This window comes from Epargyreus clarus, unplaced genomic scaffold (genome assembly GCF_041222505.1).
Source record: "Epargyreus clarus isolate Ecla_fem2 unplaced genomic scaffold, WU_Ecla_fem_2.2 ptg000029l, whole genome shotgun sequence".
In the NCBI taxonomy this organism is placed as follows: Eukaryota; Metazoa; Arthropoda; class Insecta; order Lepidoptera; family Hesperiidae; genus Epargyreus; species Epargyreus clarus.
The window spans coordinates 5,879,008-5,900,195 of NW_027332235.1; the positions used below are offsets into that span (position 1 = coordinate 5,879,008).

Consider the following 21,188-nt stretch of genomic DNA (forward strand, 5'->3'; position numbering starts at 1 on the left):
TGGAATCCTTAAGAGTTAGACTACCGCGGCACTATTGTCTATCCTTTATTTTTAATCATTAACTATGGCAATACGCGTCACTGTTATATGATCTAAAGCCGCGTTTCCCAACCTGTGGTCCGCGGACCCCTGGGGGTCCGCGAGTATATGTATGGGGGTCCGCGGTGTCATCTCTAGACCATACATAAATCGCTCATTAAATGCGAAAGGGCCGCTTTACTGCTGTTTTCAACCACATACCTATGTGAAAAGGGATTCTCTACTCTTGTTTATACAAAAAACAAATACAGAAACAGATTACAAGTAGAATCTGATTTGAGATTACAGCTTAGTAGCAACATCAACCCGAATATCCCTGATTTAGTTGCAAAAAAGGAACACCGACCTTCACATTTTTAATTCATATTTTCATAATAAACAGTTATAACTATAACCTTCTGTGTTTTTTTTTTGTATCTGTAATAAGTAAAATAAATACCTAATCCGTTTTTTTGTTGTTTATTTTATTAAGGGGGTCCGTCAAAACCGTGCTGGATTTCCTAAGGGTCCGTGGACTGAAAAAGGTTGGGAAACGCTGATCTAAAGGATTGTCTTCAAGCCATTGTGTTCCCACTACTGGGCACGATTCTGTCAGTGTGAGAGAAATGTAGGCTATAGTCTTCGATCACTAATAGGAACTAGATACACAATCAGCGACGACAGAATGACGCGACGAAAAGCGCGCCCAATTTGACATTTGGGCGCGATTTTAGGTTAGTAGTGTTTGAACGATCGGAGAATAAACATGCCTCAGTGCTCGTTTAAAAACTGCAAAAATCACACGTCTAGGACGTTAAAAAAGGATGGAATATCGTATTTTCGGTAAGTATTATTATTATAAGTATGTAATTGCTATCACTTAATTATAAATACTGCTATATCGTGCGTAATTAATTTATTTTTAAGTTTTCGAAATTGTCAACAGAATGTATAAACCATGTAAATTGTAAAGTCTGTTACTAAGCGTACAATTATTACTATTGCATGCCCACTTGATTTGTTCGGATAACATGGTGACTCTGTTCTATTTTGAATGGAGTCGCTATTGTTTTATATTTTTTTCTTTAATTATTTTTTTCTTTTTTTTGTTTTATAAAAATATTTGTTTTGTATAATAATCAAATATATGCCTGGTTTACCTAAAAGGTTAAGCAGCGGTTTTAGATACCAAATGTAAATAGGAAATGAGTAAAATTAAATTATTAAGTAAAATATTATATAATATATTTTTAGCTTTCCTCGAGATCCCTTGCGTTGTGAAGAATGGATATCTATTGTAGCACAACAAAGATGCGAGGAATTCTTTAAGCCATCTCAATACAGCGTTATATGTTCGAAACATTTTCTAGAAAGTGATGGATATATTACCAATAAAGGAATCAAAAGGCTACACAAAACCGCTGTCCCTCAAATAGTATGTAAAATTATAATATACATATTGTGTTCACTTATTAGCCTTTAACATGGATTAGTATTTATGATTTTTTGTTCATAGGAAGGAACTGATAATCATGGAGATGAGTCTTCTGTTGACAAAAAACCAGAAAATGAACATTGTTGCTTGCAAGTACATGTATGTGTTTTAAAAATGTAATCATAATATCAATCTGCAAAAAATATTTTGTATATTTTACAAGATAATATTTTATCGCATATTTTATTATAGTTTATTTATTTTCAGAAAAAAAATGAAACAACAGTTGCTGTCACTTCGAAAAGTCCAACTTCATCACTAAGCATTGGCTCGATTCTGGACACACCAAGAAAAAGTCGTATAAAAAAGGAACTCTTTGCTTGCAAAAAACTTATAAAAATAAAAGACATTAAGTTATCTAATTTACGAAAGCAAAATAGTAGACTAAAGAAAAAATATAGTAGTTTGAAGGGTATCATGACTAAATTAAATAAACGTCAAACAGTAGATCAGTCTTTACTTCATGATCTATCAAAACACATAGAAGTAACAGAGACATTTAATGCTATGTATTTAAAGAACGTAAAAGGGAAGAAACGACCTTTTGCTCAATATCCTCCAGCTGCAAGAAAATTTGCAGTTACGATTTTTATTTTTTCGTTTTTGGTTATGTAATGCAATCTTATTTTAGTGTATCGTTCAACAATAGACTTTATTGTAATAATTCTATGATTATTGTCGTGGCAGTTGGATGAAAAGACATCATCACCCAAAAATGATGATAATACTTTGGTGGAAATTATAGAAACTAAATTCTTTTTAGGACACATCTGGTACAGCCTAATTGTAACTTCTGTTTTTTTGCAAACACAAAAACGTCTAGAGATGAATAAAACAGACCGCCTAAATATTTCACATCAATAAGCTTGTGAAAGAACAATTTATCGTGGGCTAACAAACTACTTACACATGCGTCACATTTCGTAGCTTTGACTACATAACGTACTAAATCTCCAGCTCCATATCCCACTATATATTCACTATTCAGATCTACATTCGGATTCATTGAGTTTCGACGATAATATTTTACAGTCTTTTTTCAATATCTATATCTTCAAAGATATTGAATTTCGACAGTTAAGTTGTCATTATATCCGTCTCAAATACCAAAGTGTCCTTAGATAGGTGTTGAAAAAAAAACAAAATTTTTAACAAAATATAGACAACAGACTTCTTATTAGTGATCGAAGACCCCACCTCATAGTTTTGGTTAACTTTTTTTAAAAACGTGTTACTATTTCGGAAAAACATCCACGCTTTATAAAATATATAACTTCAGTAATTCAAAGTTCTGGTAATTATTTTATATCGTTAGGGGTAGAATTTCATTATTTTTATCCAACAAGCCAGATACAAAATTTCATAGTGTTTGCGTCAAAATTGACGGTTGTTCAAATTAACTTTTAACCCTTATTTTGCCCTCTATGGGGTTGATTTTTCGGAAAGGGATGAATAGGTGTGTCTTTATTTCTATCCAGAAAGCCAAATACTAAATTTTACAGTAGTTGCTTCAAAATTAAAGGATTTGAAAAAAACTGTCATATGTTTTACCCTCTTAAGGGTAGAATTTCCAAAAGGGCTTTCTTAGTACTTATTTACGCTATATAGCGAACCCATGTGCAAAATTTCAGAACTCTAAATTAAGCGGTTTTGGCTGTACGTTGATTTCTGAAAAATTAAAAAATAATTTAGTCCGTCAATCAGTCAGTCACCTTGCTATTTTATATATATACAAATATAATAATATTACTATTACGCGCCAAAAACCCGCCATTTTGATTTTTTTTTCTAACCCCTATCTAAGGACACTCGGGTCATTGAGACGAATATAATGACACCTTAATTGTCGACATTCATCCAGCCGTTTGTTAGATCCGATCAAATAAATAAAGAGAAATATACAAGATACGCGCGAAAAACATAACCCTTCCTTGGCAGTCGGTAAAAATAATTGAAATAAATGTTGGTTTACTACATATTTATTTAGTCCATTTCGTTGGATAACGGCGTAAACAGCTTGTTGATTTTTTAATTAAATTACTTGTATTTGGTTATATTTTAATTTTAAACTTATTATATTTTTATTATAATAAATTGTGACTGCATATTACTTACTTTCATTGATAAATTATTATTATGTTCATTAAAATTAATTACTTCAACCTAATAAAAATATTAAAAGTAATGACAGTTCGTCTCCACTAATTCCTTGTCCAAGTGACAAACCACGGTCGTCAATTTTTTTTTCTTTGTTTTTGACGTCAATTTGACGCCACTTTTTAAGTTCTTTTTTGTATGGGATTGTGTATCTAGTTCTTATTAGTGATCGAAGGCTATAGTACAGGATTTGTATGAAGGCAGAGATCATTTATTCATCTATACTAATATTATAAAGAGGAAAACTTTGTTTGTTTGTTTGATTGTAATGAATAGGCTCAAAAACTACTGAACCGATTTTAAAAAATATTTCACCTTTTGAAAGCTACATTATCCACGAGTAATAGCCTATATTTTATATGATATTTATTTGATAAATAGATTTTGAGACGGTACAAAGTTTGCCGGGTCAGCTAGTTAACTATATGAGGATTTATACTTAACTTAGTTTTAGGGAAAAGCAACGTATCTGTGACCGACTTTAGGCCCAGGACCTCAATCCTATTTAAGGACGCTTACAACTTGGTGTAGTAAAATCATCTGGCATTTTGTAGCTATATGATGTATCATTTTTGTATTTATTATGGTCTTTTGATTTTGATTGACTTACTTTTCTCATTGCCATAAGCCAAATCAATAATTATTTCATTGATCTATTTTCAGGTTCAGTTTTCAGTCCTCAATAACACCTACACTTGAATTATTTTTCTCATCGTTCTCTTAGGTTTATTAATCTCATTGCATTATTGATCTCATTGATTTGCCTTTGTGATGTAACTCATTGACATTTTGTCTCAATTACCTTACTGACATACTTCTCATTGATATAAATATCTCCTAAATTGTAAAAATAATATGAAATTTAATCTTTATTAATCTTTCGCAATCAAAATATCAATGATTATTATAAATCGTAACACCTTACTTACCTAATTGTTAAGTCACTATGTTAATAATGTTAATATGTTATTGGCTGTTAATGTTAATTAAACAGAACTTGGCCCTTACCCTGTCGTGCATCTTAATTTAAATGTAACGCTTCACGCTTAAATATTTACATTTCTTTTTAAGCTTAATTATTTTCTAAGCAGTTCACTCAATGTCTTATTTTGTGGGTACAAGTAACAACCGAAAACTAGAACAGATTGAATATCCATTATTATTGGTGTGCTCGAACGGGAATTGAACTTAAGAGTGCTAAGCCATACCTAAGAGGGAAGCAAAAAAACCTCTTTGTGCTTTCTAAGGAGTGATTGTGATTATTTTTATGGGTGTTGTAAACACGCAAACACCACTCAGACTCAAAAGAAATATATAATTAAAACTTAAATTGTGTATCTGGTCAGGGATCTTCCTAAGCATCGACTAGTAAATCTTTCTGATCCCTATGTCATTGATGCACACAAAAGTACATAAACACCTAACCCCGAGATCAGAAACCTAAAATCATTTTTCGGGGATCGAACCCGGACTACAGCCTGTCACGGAATGTTCATCGCATTAGTATTTCAAATTAAGAACCTTTTAAAACTTCTTAATACCCACTCATAACAAAATGGTAGATACAAATGCTATTTAGTATCAATTACCATAATACCATCAGATAGCCCTTAGAACTTCGGCATTGAATCTGTAAACAGGTGTAGAACAAGTTTGAACGACCATTGGCTGTAACTGAGGCATTTTGTTCAGCTGTTAGGCGCTCGGGGCTCAGTGGCGTTGGTGTATCGAAACCTGTTCGTTTAAAAATTTTTAAAACTCGAAATTCGCATGACACGGATTTTTTAGAATTAAATTATTTGAAAAATGAAATGAGAATAAAAAATAATTAATAGATAATAGAAACCGACGAAACTAAATATAGATAGTTTGATAGGCGGATAGATTTGTAAATTTGAATAGTAGGTACTATTAAATTGTCTTAGGTATTTTGCAAAATTGTATACTTATACACATATTACACATCGTAAATAATAGCTGTGCAGCCACGCAGGTACCTAACTATGTATGTAGGTCTAAAAAGTAAAGTGGGATATGTCATATTTCTGCTAAATAACAGCAGTGTTAAGCGCTACTGTATTCTGGTTTAAACGGTGTGGTATATTTCCCTTAATATGTATATTTTTTGAGTCATTAGCGACGTCTCTGTGGCTGAATTCAGGTAGTCATTTTATATTATCTGGGGTGGTCACAGACGTACATACGCGACAGTAGCCACTCAGGTGGACCGCGTGCACGTCTACTAATCATATACATACTATAAAAAGTTACTTAAATTATTGTCAATCAAACATTCATATTCGAAGTGGTAATTACGTCCTCAGACACAGCCCTCGTTTGTGTCATAACAAAAACCTGAGAATCATAAACGAACAGACAAAATCGATATGAACGTACGAAAGGTGACAATTGATAATTGTACAATTCGGTACCCCCGCGGCGCTGTGCACTGTGTATGATTGTCGAGCTGACGTACAAATTACTGCGTTTAAAATTTAAAATTAAGTAGGCGGTAAATTGTACTTGGTTCACTGTAAGCGAGCGACGGTGAGCGATTTGCTCGCGGCGGGAAAATATTTAGATGTTATCTACTGGAAAAGAGGAACATGTTAGATACTTTAGGATAGTTTTGTTATGTAAATAAATCGAATTAGTAAGAATTATAATCAAAAGTGTCATTCAGTCGTCGTAGTCAACCCATTACTGAGCAATGGTTCAGAGAGAGAGGGTTTTTCTCTAAGAATGAGAAGGATTAGGCCATAGTCCATCGCACTAGTCAAGTGCGCAGTGGCAGAATTCATATAAAGATTCACGATCACACATATATTTTTTTTGTCATTCAGTTACTATAAATTAGGTACATATATCTTACCTATAGATAATTCCTCTAAAGACCTAAAATTTCTCTTTAATACAGCCTAAAATTGAAATTAATTGTATTTTTATTCGATTTATCATTTTTGTTCAACGTAAAATGCGCGACATACCTATTTTGATATTTATAGATGTGCTCTCATTTGCTGGTAAAACGCATCTCATTACCCCTAGCATATACAACAAGAGCCTTAAATTTTAAAATGAAGCAGGCACTAAATTAACGCAAGCCGATCTGTTGTTTGCCGAAATACGCCCGTTTTTCGGTCGCGTGAGACTTTATTTCATTCTTAAATTTCATTTAATGTCCTTAGTATTCTGCAATAAAGAGTTTCGTTAACGACGCCGGTTATTCAGAATCTGGTAAATGAAAATGGTATGGTACTGAAATGGTACAAACAAAACGTAAATTCGTACGTTTCTTTATTTCGTGATGCATTAATACGCAATTCTTGTGAGGCTTTTCTATGCCTTGAAAAGGCTTACTTATTTAAACTGAACTGAAATGAAGAAGACATTCAGGTTTTGGGTCTGAAGTTAAAAAGCTTTTAGATATTTCAGGGATTGCAATGTTTTAAAATGCTCATAAGCGCTTTAGTCTGTCAGTAATCCCTTTCGGGTCATTATCGTGTCACGCGGGTCTACGTCCGCACACATGTCCGTTTTTGCCAATTAACGCTCTGTAGTACATACCTTGGTGTGCCGCGTGCCTGTAGCACGAATGAAAAGAATCTATGAAACTATAGGATGTATGCTCACCATACAGATATGCGTGACAGGAAAATGGCCCTAAGTTTTCTAAAAAAGATGGCCAGGATCTAGGTATTTACTGATTTTCTTCTCATTAGTTTCCGCGACATAGTTTGTGATACTTATTTTGTGGACAATGGTCCAATTTTTTGAAAATTTTCAATAGTTTCGGAATGAATTGTTGTGCAAAAATCGGAACTTTTATTTGAAAATAGGTAACTAGTGTAATTGTCGCTAAAATTGGTATAGTTGACGTTTAAGAATGTGATAAAATTTTGGTACCTCTTTCGATTTATTTTTTCAATGTGATAGGAGATGACGTTGTTGGTACATGTTTGCATAAAGTTAAGAATTAATTAAGTAGGTACTTTACAGCAAAAGCATTCCAAAGGAAGTTTTACATATTTTTTAACATGTCGCCTCACATATTTTAGTTTTTTGATAAAATAGGCATCTATACCTAATGTAATACTTTATTTAAATTTCTTTATGTGGTTTTTACATTTCAGAGGTTGGTTTGATAAAAATAATAGATATATGAAAATATCGAATGATTTAAGAAACTTAGTTTTTTGACTAATTAATTGAAGACCATCATTAGAATGCTAATGAATATTTGATTGCCAATAATTCTCTTGCACCAATAAATATTTGTTCTCGAAGGTCTCAAGTCCAAAAACCGAGGTCAACGAAGCAATTTTAGAGATGGTACATACCTATCGATCTACCGCAAATTTGGTAATATGTATACAAAAATAAGACCTTTGCAAATCACTTCTAGTTTTGGGACATAGATTCGGTAATGGAGCATCCGAAGCAAATTCCTATAAAAGATCCCTTTATGGAGAGGTTGGTTAGTAGTTTTAAGAATTAAGAGCTTTTTAATCTGAAACATTACATCTCGATACTAGAATACCTGAAATCTAGGAGATATTATGGAAATTGGCTGAACCAGTATAGTTCGACTGGCCTTCCTACTACCGTCCCACCTATTTCTAAAGTTTCTAGCGTTTCAGTTAAAGGGCGTAGTTGCCAGCTGACATCTGATGTCGGCTTCAGGTAAAAACCCTGTTCTATATGGAGTTACAGAGATCCATAGAGGTAGTAACAATTATTATCAGACGAAGTGGTCGTTTCCTAGTCGGTAAAAAAGATATTTCTTATCACGCAGGTGTAAAAACAAAACGCCATGTTGCTACTAAAATACACTATATCTGATTATACATCTGATTAGATCTGGTTTACTTTACATTTGCATACATTTGTAACATTTTGACATTTTCAGACCTCACCAATATCAAACAAATGCCGATTATCATATTTACAACTTTGATAGAACCGAGTGATTTATTAATGGTTTATTCGCGTATAATTCACGATTAATGTCCTTCACGGCGCCAATAATTGACACGTGTTTTTAAAGTAGTAATTTCCTTAAGCGCGTGCCATTGACGTAGTAATTTAATGGACTCGTAATGCAAATATTTAAGGCAAAAAAATAGTTAAAAATAGTTAATAGTTATATTTTTCGAGATACGCGGCGTTTTTTCGGTCCAATCAAAAAAAACATACTTAAAATGAAAAAGCTGAAAAAATATTAATTTGAGGCCCAGGGAATGCGAATATTCATATTACATAACATACATAACCTCATTAGCAAAATATCTGAGATATCGATGCAATTTGACGAAAGTTCATTTTAAAAAAGGAAGTCGTAAGCGCCCCTCGGGAAATATTGTAAGTGCAATATGAACAATCCATTGCATTAGCGACATAGCCGTTTTACGATCCACAAAGTTAGTATTGAGTGCCAATCGCTGACCATAATTTACGAAAACAATTTGGGATATTTTATAACCGCTACCGTTGTTCGGTACTTAGGTTAACAATAAAACCGTTTACCCCAAAAAACCTTTAAACTTTATTAGTCCTAAATTATGTTTTAATTTGTTTAAGTAATATTGGAATAAGGAAAACGTTTAATCGTTTTGGATACAGTCCATTGCCAGAGATCTCATTAATTTATTACTTTAATTAACCCACCACGATGCGCCATTATTTGCGACAGTGTCGTCTTATTACGTTATATTTATTTAGTTCCAAACTGTAAACAATTGACAGGGATCCAGATTCGCTTCCCAATCTGACATTGTACGATGAAATTATTTTTTTGTTCTAAGTCTGAGTTGGGTGTTAAAATTATCTTTCTTTGTATTTAAGGAATAAAACAAGGAAACAACAAGATGATGAGTTTCTAATGCAGTTTTTTAATTATCACACCTCGTTAATTCCCAATTGTAGCATAAGAACTAGCAAAATAAGAAATTTATCGATACCAACTCCAGACACTAAAATAATGATAACATGAACATCTAATGAATTATGGAACCAAGATCAAATCCATACTTAAATATAAATTACCTTATTAGATTTGGTATCCATTACGTCATTAATGTGAATAAAATAGCAACTCCTTGTAACACCGCACTGACACCGTTACAAAAATCTAGGATAGCGCACCAATTGTTTTTATTAGATATTATTTTTCTTATTAACCAACCGGAAAACGTCTAACATATTTATATAAAACAGTGCCCGCAATGAAAACAGTCGTAAATCCAATCGAATATAAACCTTGTGCACCGGATGCGATGAATATTAAAGAAAAAATTGTATCCATTTAACCGAATAGAAACGAGTAACTTGAAAAACGTGTACAGTTAAAACAGCAGTAAAGTTCGAAGATGCGGTTATCTTTAATAACCGATTTATCGACTTCTAAGCTTGATAGGATGTGGTCACGGTAGGATGGCGACGCTAAAATCAAACACTGTGGTTAATGTATGGCGTTTAAAATTTTACGATTCATAAGTCAATGAAGTAATGGCTGATTCGAGTGCCGACTTTTTGATAGTTGATAACGGCTGTGTATCTAAAAAAGGATATAGTTAAATTTTATGGTATTGCCTCATCCCTTAAAGACGATTAAGTAGGACATGTCTGAGAAGATGATGCAGCTCGATTTTATAAATAAGCTAATTCTTAAATTATAGCTAATGTTATTAAGATTTTCAAACTATGATTTTAAATAGATGACGACTCAAGGATACATACACGGTTTGATAACAGAAGGATCGTGACAAGACTTTTAAGACGAATGATAGTTCAAAGTCAATAACTCGACTTTATTCGTATAATTAGGTTCTGAAAAATTGTCACCTTTGTCCAATACTCTCAATGGTGCATAGCCCAAAATAGATTTCATCTAATGAAGCTGTTCATCAACAGAATTATTAATAGTGAATATGGTCTTTTGATATTCTGCAGGCTTTGTTGCAAACATGAACTCGTGTAAGCTTTCCTTTTAACGACAAACGCTCTTAGAGACGCTGTACGGCCAATTGCTATAAGCTTATTAATACAGAATCGTACATATATGAAACCGTAAGTACGTACGTTTCATTTATTTATCACATTACATTTTAAATGGTAGTTATAAATAATATGAGCAATTTTTCTTGATAGTGCTGTATTAGTATTGTTACTTATTCTTCTAAATAGGTATCATTTTTTCTTGTTTCTCCAATGAATACCAAAGCATTTTTATCTTCTCCTATTTGCATCAAAATTTTCAAGACCAAATTTTGAATTTGGAATTGTACCTAGACCAACAAGCTAATTTATAGATACCTACTCTATAGAGCTGGTTCTGACACATAAATTATTAAGTCATTATTCGGTTCATCAGTCTTTAAGACACAGTCACCTTACACTTTTATTTCCAGACATTTTTTTGCAAAGAATAATTAATTAAATTGTATTTTATGTCTTGTGTTGTTATGAACTCGTATGTTGCTTAAAGAAATGAAATTTCGAATTCTATGAATAGGTTTTAGTTTTAAATGTAATTCTTTATAGATACATACAACGGTGGTATGATAGTTTTGTTACTAATAATTATTATGATTATTTTTACAAAATGCAGTCATATTTACACTTCAAAGGTGATAACGCATAGGTTTGTGATTCATTTCAGTTAATATCTTATGCACAGATAAAAACATTGACAGCAGAAGGAAAGACAGAAGGATAGAACGAAATTATACGTGATTCATTTTCGACCTTTGACTACAAAATAATATCTACATATATTTCAATATCTACCTATATTTAAAAATATGATTTTTATTCTTTTATACTCGTATAGTATATTACACTTATGTACGTATGGTGCCTATAGATTTATAACACAAACAGACAAACTTCTATCGGAATTCAGTTGAAAGCCGTAAGTAGGTTTACGATGATGGTTTAGGTAATTTTGCTAGCTCCATACGTCGTAACGCATTACCTCGAATCTTAATCGTTTGATATCTCGTGTTTATTTATTAAAATGTAATATCATTGCAATATCCTTAGATGCAACTTTGGTTTGGGTTTTATTAGTTACTTTAAGCGGCAGAAGTGCGTTCTACAAAGTAAGGGCCTCTTCATGTCACGCGGTACTACGCCCGCACGCATGTCTCATTGGCATGCGTGAATTAATACGTTGCAGTCTCTTTGTGACTCGCGTGGATGTCATATGTCAAGAAAAGTATTTATGAAACAATATGATTCAAGTAGATACCAGTAACATGCGTGCGGACTAGACCGCAACCTAGCAAAGCCTACGCGACAGGAAAGTCAAGCGATAATACCTTACTTATTTGTAGATTTATGTACTTGCAGAAATTTAGATGAGTACCTATAAGTTGATATGATAATTATCCATAGATTGTGTTATTAAAGTCATCACGACTTAGCCCAGTACTGGTAGGTATTATTTTAATACTCTCTGCTGTCATAAAAATAACTCAACAAAAAATTAAGTAACGTAATCTGAATAAAAGAACACTTTCTTTTCATTTCAAACTTCGTTCACTTCCTTTGAGGAAGTATTGTTATTATGCTGTACGGAGACCGATTTGCAAGACAAATCGTAACGCTCCCGAATCAGGTAGGTCGGTCACGTAACGCGTTACCATTGTGACACGTAATTCGTAATTTGGCTGTGTTACTCGAGATTTGGTGGGATTTTTATTAATTCTCTACACGTTTGTTCGTCCTATTGTGAGGAAGGAACACTGAAACGCCGATTCGTTGGCCCATATGTGTGAGCGTCTACATATAGGTACTTTTTGTCGTGCGTGTGAAAGTTTATATATTGTAGTATATTTATTTAGGTATCTATTTAACACTAAGATTCCTAGTGTTGTGAGTGATCTGGACATTAACACCCAGACCCAGAAAAAAGTAAACTTATTTTTTATTTGAACTTTTTCCTGTCATATTATCAAACTATAGGCAGTGATAGCCTGGTGTTTAAAAAACTCTGCTTCTTGTACGAGGGGTCCGAGGTTCAATCTCATTCTGAGAGGAGACCCGTGCCCAGCAGTGGGACAGTAATGGGTTGATGATGATGATTAGATATCAAACTTGAATTTTAGAGTAGCTCCATTGCCTTACTAGAGAAAAATAAATAACGTCACATTCAACAATTATCCGTGAAGAAATATAAATAATACAATTTTCACTTGAATAAATTGATTAATCGAGAATGAGACCTGATTGGGCAATTATTGTTCCGATGCCCTCCGAATTGTAATTTCATTTTACACCCCTTTAAAACAAATTCACTCCCGATTTTCATACTAAATAAACTTCATTCCGCTTGCAACAATAGTACACCCTCCGGAATCGAACCCCCGACTTATAATTTGTCAAGTCTAGGAGACAACGACCATCCGTTTCTTTAGTTGAGTTGCGATGAAAGACGAATGTTCGGGTTGGTCTAAGTTACGAACTTATTCCGGAACCCTTTTTACTAAGTTTCGGTACATTTGATTATTTAGATAGACATAATTTTGTTAATTTATTCTATAAATAATTTTAGTTGTGTTTTTGCAAGTTGTACATATTTATATTGTTTATTATATTGTAATTTGTGTTGTTGCTCAAGCATGTGAAGTAAATGATTTGTCTGTCTATCCATTTCATATTTTATAATAGGCATGGTACGTTTATTCTAAAACTGTAAATTTATATAATCTTATTTTCTCTTCTCACGTCACTTTTATTGTCATTTTATATGAATTAATATTGATATTTATTGAAACAATTTGTCACACATTCACAATTCTGTAACTAGGATTATATGTGCACTTATTTGTGAGACAAAAACCTACAAAAAAAGATAAAACTATTGGATCCGTTTTTTTAATCAATTCTCCTGCAAACGTAGATAATATCATTAGGTAGCAACAGAGGACACTTTCATGCCGATAATATCTAGGATCCGATATCATCATCATCATTTGTTAATATAATCTCGCTTCAAAATATGATCGTATCACGTATCACTAACTGCGGATTAGCATAATTTTATTTCGGAAATAAATAATGAATACGTGAGCTATGACCGATTTGTCAGGAATGCAATAAAATAAAGAAAAAAATGAAGCTAATTAAGAAAACAAATAATTGGTTACGTGTGAGTTGGACTCGCTTACAGAGGGTTCCGTACCCTTTTTTTTCAGTATTTTTATCATAGCCATAGAAAGTACATAAAGTGTGAAAATTTTAAGTATCTAATACCGTTTTAATGGATAATACGAAAACCGCTGAAAAAAAGAGATTTATTGCATTGATATAGCAGCTAACTTTATAGTTAAACTCTGTTTAAGAGTTTCAAGTAGGTACTATTTCGAGCCCTCTAACATATAGACGGCCAGCGTATGCGTAGCCTTTAAGTACGGAACCCGACAAAGGAAAGTAATTCCTCTAACTTCTTATAACTTAGATCAGAATCGTTCACAGATCGCAGTTCTGCTACGCACTTTTAGTTCCCCCATTGTTTGTGTGAACCCTTCGTTTGCTTAGCACGTGTTTTATTGCGCAATTATAGGACAATTATTGAAGGGGAATGCCGAGGAAGTAGTATTGTATAGGAAAGAATTGTCTAAGAATTATTGTGTGGAAGAAAGAGAGGTAACGGAAAGAGGAGTAAATCTAATCTGTAGAACGTCTTTGCCTGTGATATGGTAAAATATCTAAGTGATATTTTTGATGCTTGAGTGTTACATGATCGGTTAAGATGATAAATGAAGGATTTAATTTTTTTTTAATAAAGTCAGCTGCATACGTTCCCAGATTTGGTTTATTTTTCTGTCCATATAAACTAAGGTATATTAAGATACATAACTAACTTAAACAGGATATGAATCCTTACGAAGCCAAAGACTTATATTGTACTGATGGTTCCTTCTAACCCTGTTCATGTCCCAATGGATCTGCTTAGTGAAAATATCGACAGAATCAGTTCCGCACCTGCGTATTACTTTACAGAGTTACAGATGAAGTCACTATGAAACAAGCGAGCGTGATATTTTCTGAACTTTCTGCCTTAATTCTACCAGAGCACAAACCCACCTGAGTTTACGTGCCGTCGCCATAGTTCAGTGGATCTACAATAAAGCGCTTCCTGTTTTGTCAAACGACATTCGACCCGAAGGAAACGCGCATTATGATCGTACAATACCTGCACGTGCGTACTACGGTGTGTGAGAAAGGATTTTGGTTCAATTGTATAATACTGAAGACTACAATCATAATTATTCACGGTAGTAACTTGAGTATTGGATTGGAAATAAGCGAAATGATAGTTTAGATGACGGTGGTACCAAAATAGCGAAGAAAGATTTTCTATATAATGTTAACGATACATTGGCGATTTGTCTACTGTTGCCCAAATTAAATGGCACGACAGCCTCTCTGCTGGTAACTATATAATATAGGTATCGATATAGGTACCAAGTTACTGAGAGAAAAATATGGAAACAAGCATGACAATAACGTCTACTATTTGTTCAAGAGCATTGTCCTGCTATGTCTGAACGTAGCACATTATATCTTATCATCATCATGTCTTAACGTTCTGAACATAAATATTTTTCAGACCATTTAGCTAAAACCATTTGCGACACCAAAATCTTCACAATAAAACCATTAAGAAACCAACACAACACACCTGTGGCACATATACAAATTCCGTTGTTGTGTTCTCAATTCAACGTAGCCACTTACTACATGATGGATTACGGCCTTTTGTCACTGTATCATAATGGCGAATAATTTGTAAATGCTAGGGACTAAATTAAATCAGAACAACTGATGCCAACCCGATCCAAAACCCTGCCAAGTGAATTGTCCCGTGAAACGGTACATTATTACATCCGTCCAATCAAGATATTGATCTGGTATGGCTCGTGCATTATAAATTTAGACTGACAACACTGAAATAGTTTCATTTAGCCTTTTAGAAACAGGTCGAGGTACATTTGTTGGGACGGAGATGGCAAAGCATAATTATGTTATCTTCAAATAACATTCCCGTACTATTTTTCCCTGTAGATATTTGTCCCATTCTGTATTTCTTTCAACAAACAATCGTTTCTGTCGAAAAGTCCTTCGTTATATAACCTTTATGAAACTTAATCCTACGATCCGATAAAACAATTGCCAAATCCAATTTTTTGGCTAATTATACAGTAATTCAGAGTAGTTTAACAGTTTTATTGTTTCCTCTTTACTAACCGAAACATCCGAGTAAATGCTCAATACTTCTGGTGAATTTACGGATATTGTGCATAAAGAGTAGACCTATAAAGACGAAGTGACCACTTTACTTTTAAGGCTCATAATACAAGCAAATCTGTAGACGGCTCGAAAGCACACAGAATGAAGCCAAACAAAGACAAAAGTAAAATTTCCCGTAATAATAGAGTTCGGAAAGTGACAGTCGAAAGTAAACATGTTCGAACACAGACATGTGTTTGTTGGTTCGACAAAAATGGTATCAGGAACAACACGATTGACATTCTTCGCTATGTTGATTTAGGACGAGTCAATTATAATTATAACGGATCTGATTGGCATTGTTTTAATAAATACGTGGCGTACACATCTTGCTGGCAGTTAAACTAAATAAATATGACTGCCATTACATGCAATGGTTTCATTGTAGATGTTATACATTTATCCGAAACTGACCAAATTAAACTTAGGTATAGCAATTTTTAATCACACAAATTGTATAGGTGATGATTGTATGATTGCTGGAGATCCTGCTCTTAGCTTGCTACTGCTGTTTTGGAGAATAAAGTATCTCTAGTAATTGTGTTATAAACTTTACAAGCTCAAAATCCTAAAATGGATATCGAAGTCGTTCTAGCTTAAAATTGGCGTATAAAAGATCCAAAACTTTAATAAAGTTTTCAAAGAATTTGAAAAGAAAATATCCATATTTTTACGACACGTTGGTGCATTAAATTCATTAATCTCGAAGTTAACTCTTCATACGTTATGATCTTCCTATCCTTTGTACGAAAGTTAAGCGATATAAAAACTATAACTATAAAGGTATTCTTGTAAAACAAACATATTGTTCTTGAATGTACAGCATCCTGTGGCTGCGGATATTTTTAGAAACTTTCGATCCAAAAACTCATAAAAATCTTTATTATAAATATGAGCGGAGCGATAGTTCGTTTTATGGAATGTTTTAATAATAATCAAACGTTTGTTTCGGGACTTCCGTAACCGGTCTTTGTATCGACGTTTCGGAGAAGTGTCATTTGGGTTTGATCGACAAACTAGCGATAAAGGCTGTTTCAAGTTCTCGTGGGATGAAAGTAATGTTGCCTTCTAGACCTATTTCTGTACCCTTAGTATGAGTTTTTACGTTTTTATAAAAATGACTGTTTTTGTGTTTGTTTACGTATTTCCTATACATTTCCAATCAGTTCTGATACAGTCCGCTAGGGGCGCTAAATACGTAAAAACTCATACTAAGGGTACTATTTTTAAAAAGCATTGTACCATTCCAGTGTCCTAATTACAAAATTGTTTTAAAGCAGATTTACTGTGCAGTCTAAACATGACGTCGTCATTATCGCCAATGCCCATCTGTAACCAATTTAGTATAGAAGTCCTAACTAAAGTTAACAAATGCGTTGATATCCCTGGGGATTAAGTTCGAGCGTCGGTTCACTGTCTCCCTAACACCCTTCAGAGTGGAACACAGCTGAGAGCTAAGAAACGTAAAACGTATCGACTGCGAAATGCAAACAAAGCAGTGATAGTGTAGTGGTTGAAACTTGACGACCTTTTATTAGGGGGTTCGAGGTTCAAAACAAAGGCACGAACCTCTGATTTTTCAAAGTTATAAGTGTCTTAGAAATTCAGTATGTATATATATCGCTATAACGGTGCAGAAAAATATCGCAAAAATCTACACGTCTGAGAAATTGTTAAAAAATCTGAAAGATGTCTGAAATCTACCAATACGCATTTGACCCAAGTGATCATATCATTTGGCTTAACCTCTCTTACTTTAAGAACGGACTCATACACAGCAATGACAGTAATGGGTTGACAGCGACTACAAGCTAAACCAAGTATGCACATCTCCATTCGACTTCCTGAAACTCAAGACGGTATCTGCCCAGTTTTATGTCCCCGTTGACATATCTAACGTCTGTCCGTCTGTCCCCTCGCACGCCTTTTCATTTACACATAATTACACCATTGTTCCTGACTTTACCCCCGATTTTGTGATGACAATGTCACGCTAAATTAGGGTGGAAACAAGCGGAAGTAATAAATTTTCCGGTTGTTATCGACCCTAATAGTGGCGCAAGTAATCTAAGATGCCCATACGTATAAGTAACTTTTTGCTTGAGAAATTCATGTCTTAAGTGTGGTTTGAAAATATCTGAAATGGGTTGGTCACTAAACTTTACCTTGTCCAGCAACCCGCATTGTAACCGCGTGGTAAAATACACTTACACTTACCTTTAGAGTTAGGAGAGTTCCGTGCCCACTGCCCAGTAGTGGGAAAAATTCGGTTAAACGGATTCCGGTTTTAAACTCACTGACACCTAAACACTAAAATTATCTCTATGGAAATTCCCGTATTATTTTAATACGTGTTATCAAAAAAATACAACAATGAAATATACCAATTCATCTAAAAATACAATGGGTGTTGTAAGTTCCAATCTGGGTGCACTTAAATGTATTGAACAAGCCCAACGCACACATGCACAACGCATCTGTGTTCATAAAATATCATGTTTCAATGCTTTGCCATTTTTTTTGCACCCGTATGTGGGCTTCATAACTTCATTAGGTGGTAAAAAATAGCTGTTAAAATCGGGTTTGCTTGAGTGGCGCCTACCGTTTTTGTCCACTTCATTCATTTAGCCATTGGCAGATTTAATCACTTTTTTGTTCTAGACTAGTTTAGTTGAGATAATAATTAAAATAGGTTCATTGGAGTACGTTTTAATAATATCGTTTTTATTTTGTGAGTGAGACGTAAGAAATAGGATTGCTCTTTTAAAGTGATATGACTTAGTTATTTGTCTATAGAGTGAATTATAATTTTCAAAAATAAAAAAAATCTCGTTAATATTTTTATCCGTAAAAAATTTAAAGCTATTCTTCTTAGTTGAATCTTCTACTCAACGATGGAAGTCTTGAATAGCTTTTCATCAAGATTTTACATCGAAGAAAAAGATAGGTTTAGGAATGGTAATTTCCGAAGAAATCCAAAGATTCACAATTGGCAACCCTAAAGTTGGAAGTAATTTTACCCATTTGGCATTATAAGTGGCAACCCTAAAACTTAACTATTGATACGTTTATAAATTCTATTATCCGAATTCCTTTATACTTGCAATAAGTTTTTCTATTCGCCAAAACACAATAATTGTGGCCCATAAAAAATTTGCAACCGCAAGGTCGAAAGTACATCGGGTTATTGTTTTGTAATTGCATTTGGTTTTTGAAATAAGGTTTAAAGTTGCAAACTCATTTTGCAATCATTTTGTGTTTAATCAATAAGGTGTATAAAAAGTACAACAATGACGAACTTATGTTTTATTTTTGTTGCAGGTAAAATATAGTGTTATTGGGTGCTGTAAGGCGAATGTGAGTTTTTATGAGATCCTTTGTGATATGAATATAATAAATAAGTTGTCTACACATAAGGCCAATCTCGTCAAGAAGCGTACAGATTTTAATTACGAGTATTCTTACACTTACTTATTCACTAGTCAAGTTATTGAGAGTCCTATTATGTTTTAAAGTTAAAATTCATATATAACACAAGTAAAGCCCCAGGTCAATATATCCTATCTTATACGTAATATTAATAAAATTTATTTTAATTTTGCTTGGATATTTACGAAAATATTTCTAAACGAGTTTTTAAAACACTTAAATATTTTCTCTAGTTTATTGCTTATTACACAAATACCTATGTTTAATCGCTATTAAACGATCATGTATTATCTGATGTTATCTTCGCAGTATAAACAGTTCTCAACTAACGGCCAAACGAACTTCTGTTCCAAAATCAAGCCGTATTAATTAGAAACGATATTAAATTACGGATGGCGCCTTTCGGGCAAACATTACAAAGCCATTTTGTCTCTGGTCAAGTGTTACCAGACGTCTGCCAGGCTATAGACAATAATATCGTTGTAGCCACGAGTGCCCGCACAAAGACCATTGTGGCCGAATCAATTAACCCATAATGTAGTCATTGTGAAATACTTGCCTAACATTGTCTTAATGTATCTCACTCGGGTATCGTAAAATAATTTTTATAGTTCTATTTATGGCTCAACCGAATTTATTGACCAGATAAGTTTCAGTAGCTACTCGGTGTAGGATTACTTAGTCTCTTGCACGATTTATAGCCTTTGTTTTGGTCGTAAAAGAACGGAGGAGATAATGAAGATCACTGAAATACTGACGCTATTTTCGTGAATTACCTGACGCTCAATTAGGCGGAAAGAAAACAGCTGCCCCCACGTCACCTGTTGATAACCAAATGACATTCAAAGAGCGGAACGGGATCGTATTCCGCTAAAAACTCCGAACGCTGAACATCAAAGCGGAAGAGTACATTGACACAACTTTTAGAAATCAAAATCAACCTAAAACACAAATGTAATGGACGCTGAGATATGAGAAACTTTGAAGAGCCAGTCTTTATTGTGGAGTAATCCAAAACCGACACATGTGACACATATCGTCCAGGATTGCGATGCCACATGTGAAATGTGAAAAAAAGACAAAAATCTGTTGTCACTACTCCCTAAGGTACGAACAATGGTGCGTTTATATCCTGCGTACTTCGCTGAATCAATTTCAACTTTAGAGTGACGTTTTAGAACGTAAATTAGCGTAGTCTATATGGGATGTACGGTCGATTTCATAAGAACAGAACAGTTCGTTTTGAGATAATTTTTTATACAACCTTCCGTAACCTTTAGCCTGTGACATGGATTGTAGATTAGGCATATTGTTGACCTTTTTTTCCTTCCATTTTCGAAATGCACGTGGTTCTAATTTTTTGCGACGGCTCTTGGGAAGGGCCTTTTGTTTTTATTAAGATTGTACAAGATTTGCATGTGTTCGAAACGGTTGCTGAAACAACAACGGATTGTGGGCATGCCATTATAAATGACAATTTATTTTCTACTTGCATTCTTAGCCTGCCGTAGTAACGACTCAGTTCAGGAAGATAAAGAATTAGATTTATCGGACCGCGGCGTTTTCTTGTTGTAATGTCAACGGAAGTTCTAATATTGGAATATCGCGTTCAGCCGTAGAGGCCGTTGACAAAATTAATGTTTTATTATGAAACAATGAACAGAATGGTGTTTTTGATAAATAATGCGTTGCGGCTCGAATGAGAGATGTGCCCGGTCATAATGGCGACATCGGTCTACCGCCGCGATGTAAAGACGAACATGTGTTAGGAATACTAATAAATGACATAACT

At 33.8% G+C, this 21,188-nt stretch overlaps 1 protein-coding gene and 1 long non-coding RNA gene across 4 annotated transcripts in view; both read left to right on the top strand.

Annotated features, from left to right (window-relative positions):
- Sox102F (transcription factor Sox102F) overlaps window positions 1–21,188 on the top strand; it is a 376,128-nt gene that overhangs the window by 217,383 nt on the left and 137,557 nt on the right. The gene's annotated exons all lie outside the window — the stretch shown is intronic.
- On the top strand, window positions 656–2,070 carry LOC140754386 (uncharacterized). Its single transcript, XR_012103652.1, has 4 exons — window positions 656–861; window positions 1,273–1,453; window positions 1,535–1,612; window positions 1,721–2,070. It is a non-coding gene; the product is annotated as an uncharacterized LOC140754386 (long non-coding RNA).